This window comes from Bombus pyrosoma, unplaced genomic scaffold, assembly GCF_014825855.1.
Source record: "Bombus pyrosoma isolate SC7728 unplaced genomic scaffold, ASM1482585v1 HiC_scaffold_4700, whole genome shotgun sequence".
Lineage (NCBI taxonomy): Eukaryota > Metazoa > Arthropoda > Insecta > Hymenoptera > Apidae > Bombus > Bombus pyrosoma.
The window spans coordinates 3,835-7,574 of NW_025219958.1; the positions used below are offsets into that span (position 1 = coordinate 3,835).

The following is a 3,740-nucleotide window of genomic DNA, read 5'->3' on the forward strand; positions in this document are numbered from 1 at the left end:
CAGGTCGTCTCGCGCTGGCTGGAATGAAATAACTAATCTAAACCCAAATAAAATATATTGACGACATTCCCTTCCGATTGAATTATAATAAAAGACATTTCTTAGAGTATCTCATATGCAGTTGTATATGGAGGTTTACCCAAGCTCGTGCCAGCCTCGTTCGTCGTGACAAAGAGAGGGTAAGTGATAGATTCCGTGACAGCTGGCAGCCAATATCTGACGCGTGCGTTGCCATAGAAGCACAATTATTAGCGAAAGAACACAGTAATTATACCGATGGCTTTTTGCGAATTTCTCGGGAATTATGGCCGATCTACAGTTTACACAGGAAGAAAAAGATTCTTTGAAATGTTGATCTTCAGAAATTATCGAGATCAGAGAACATGAAACGGTTTTACAGTTTTGCCCACTTTCTTACCAGGCAGGCGGAAACGAATAATGTACTCGTGTCACGCATACGTAGAACGACAATGCCCTTCTTGTCTTCCATGTTGCTTTATCGCGACTCAAGTTTCGGACCATTGCGGTTCCATGCTTTCGGTATATGCGTGTCAAAAATTGTTTACGTATCGTTATAACGTTTGGTTTTTGTTTATAACTTTGTGGTGAAAATTTTGCATCTTAATAGCCGAAATAATTGTACATGAACGCACGCGTCTCAGCACTTTCTTCCATACCCGACTGTTAACCGACTGAACAGTTTACATTCATTGGTTTTCGAGACGTCGCGCACACGCATACTTCCACATACTGATATTCACATACAAGTATCACTACTACGCACCTAACATAGTCTAGCACACAAAATTATACAAATCTCAATGCTTTGCATTGTTGAATTTCCTCACATCGCCTTAGACTTTAGGCATTGATCACCAAATTGTAAGAATAATTAAGAGAAATAAAATCTAAAAAGTTTTAACGAAAATTGTTGTCCGACTAGAAGCAGCTCGACAATCTTTTGCTTAAACTGTATAAAAGAATGGAATACATAAAATGAAGAATTACCTGTAAACATCAAACAGGAAGTAGACATTCCTAAATTTGTTTGAGCCAGCGATATCATAAGTTATCTTACACATTGTATAATCCACTTTTTCTGCAGTTTAATAAGACTAAAAACATGACTTCAACTGGGCAACAATTTTCATTCTTCACTGCCGTGCATACTGCATAATAAATAGGTTACAAATTATGAGTCTTTGTACCAATCTATATTTCCAAGTATAGGATAAGCTATTTCGTTCTAAACACTTGTGCTTTGTCTTCTTCGATAAAATTCACTCACATCCCGTGGATCTCTCTATTTGAATACGACAATCCCATTATCATCTTCTTTGCATACCATCTGCCCTTTACTTAGTACGCAATGAAGAATATCTTTTGGCAGTAGTCTTTTGTTATTCCTGAGTGTTCTTTCTTGAAGTGATCATTCTTGAGACCACCACCTGAGCGACTCGCATTAATAAAATATCGATGGGAGTACCTAGAAAAGAGATTTTATTGAAAACACACGTAGCAGACAACGTGTGACACGATGCAAGTACTCACCGAAGCTCCTGTACCTCGTACGTACCACCAAAAAATTCCAACGATTTATGGCCCGTGGCTTGCGACGCAAAGACCCTATCCTTGACCGGACGATAACAGAGCAGTGGGTTAGCGCCGTTGGTTACGAACGTTCCAGATTAGGTTCAAATCCGACCGCAGTCGGTAGTCCGATTTTTCTTCCACGATACAAACATGAGAAGAGAAGCAGCAGTACACCAGCAGCGACATCTACACACTAGGCAGCCGCACCTATCACGACCTATCCACCTCACCTGCAATTGCCAACAGTGGTTGGTACTGACACGTTTAGTCTTAACCATGAATATAGGTCATCAAACGAGTTAATCTTTAGGTATCGTATATTCCTTTTCGCGTTATCGGTTATGTTTTCAATAAGTACGAGTTCTAATAGGAAGTCTCTAGCACTTGACTTGCACCTGGCTCTTGTTTTCCGGACTGATAGGATAAAATCTTCAACACCGACATCGTCTAGACCACGTAGTGTCTCAATAGTACGTACGGCCTCTTCTGCTTGGAGGCTTTGTTCTTTGCCGCAGTCGTTTCTTTGTCTAATCGTGACGTGACTAATTCGTGGTCTTTGTCGTCTGTCTCGTTACCGACACCAGTTCCTAAATGAGTGTTCATCTGTGGCTTCACTTTTATTGTTTTTGCAAGGTCATGTATTTCCTTGGCCCGATTTCTATCACTAGTTTCCGTGAATTCTTTTATATTGTTAATGTTTTGTTCGAGGATAGTAGCGATTAATTCGTTTTGTTTTGTCGTACTCATGTCAGTTGGATTCATCTTGATAGATATGATGTTTTCAGAAGAATCACTATCTTCAGAACGTATTTCGGGTTTACGGTTTCGATAATGTACGAACGTCAGCTTACCGAGATTCTTTGGAGATCCTTCTTTTCATCAAGGAGGTGACCGTGGTCCGTCGCTGTAGAATTCCTAGAGTTCTCGTTGAAGTTTCCTCTTGATGCGATGAATGGATCCTGACAGGATTGCCAATTATGTCACGTCGGAGACACAAGAAATCACGAAACCGATAGATCGCCGGTGATCTCCTCGCGTCGCCGTTCAAACGTTTCGCGAATAAGGTGAAGAAATTGAACTATGTATAAGACGATGGAATTGTTATTATATAAATCCAACAGAGTCACGGATCAAAGTGTTACAACAGAATAAGGTCTTGAGTGCCAACTTAGGAGGGTTTTTATGTTGAAGTTTTAGTCCCTGTGGATGATGTTTCGTCTACTTGATTAATATGCATATAAATTGTTTCACTGCAATTAAGTACCCATTAAGTGCACAGTAACAAAAGTGGCATACGTGTTAGATAAAAATGGGTTTTTAGAGTAAATACTAACTTGCTTTAAATTAAAACGACGATTAAATAAAAACTTGACAACTCGTCCTCCTGACATACTTGCGGACTTAAGTTATTATCGACAAGATCGGCCATGTATAGGCTGTTTGCATTGTGATTAGCCATTGCGCTCGATGCGGCACTGCTGTACGCGCTCGAGTTGTTTTGCACAAATGCAACGTCGGTGATCCTTTGAACGAGCCATTTGTCTGTCATGCTCGACGTATCTGCTTTCGAGGACACCCCGAATCTCATGTCACTGAAATCAATAATAGCGTACTTATAAAGTTTACTTGGAAAATCAACAATCACACTGTTCAATCAGACACTGAAAACCCATTCTATCGTATACATTGAGTTTCTCGCCGCGTCCAACTTACTAATTTAATCAACTCTTATATTAATATATACCGATTAAAAGATAAATAATTAATTAAACAAAACACATGTAATTGTTTAATACCAGTCTTAATACATATTTTCAAATATATGCACATTTGCAGCATTATTATATATTTCATTACATGAATATAACGATATATCGATAACGATATATATATAAAACGTTATCATTTTCAGCTTCTGTTTGTACAAAACAACGCGTTTAATTTCATTTTTAATTTTCCCGACTATCCTCGTTTATATTTTCCACGAAAGACAAAATGTGGTCAGTTGATAAATTCCAAGGCGTACCGTATTACATTCTCTGCTATATCATACGCTGTAATAATTTTCCAGAGATTAGCGCACGACATCTAGAGAATTTCAAATTTCAAGGATAACCTACATACCAAGAATAATCGACAGTCCGTTT

At 38.7% G+C, this 3,740-nt stretch overlaps 1 long non-coding RNA gene across 6 annotated transcripts; it reads right to left on the reverse strand.

Moving 5' to 3' along the window:
* Positions 1-6: 6 nt before the first annotated feature.
* On the reverse strand, positions 7-3,740 carry LOC122577416. 6 transcript variants are annotated; one of them, XR_006320269.1, is made up of 4 exons: positions 2,928-3,672; positions 1,552-2,843; positions 1,289-1,486; positions 7-1,169 (listed from the first exon to the last, which is right to left on the reverse strand). It is a non-coding gene; the product is annotated as an uncharacterized LOC122577416 (long non-coding RNA). The 6 variants fall into 6 exon arrangements; XR_006320265.1 differs by lacking the exon at positions 7-1,169 and adding an exon at positions 3,718-3,740 and having other exon boundaries at positions 1,364-1,486; positions 2,928-3,647; XR_006320267.1 differs by lacking the exon at positions 7-1,169 and having other exon boundaries at positions 1,364-1,486; positions 1,552-2,355; positions 2,445-2,843; positions 2,928-3,679.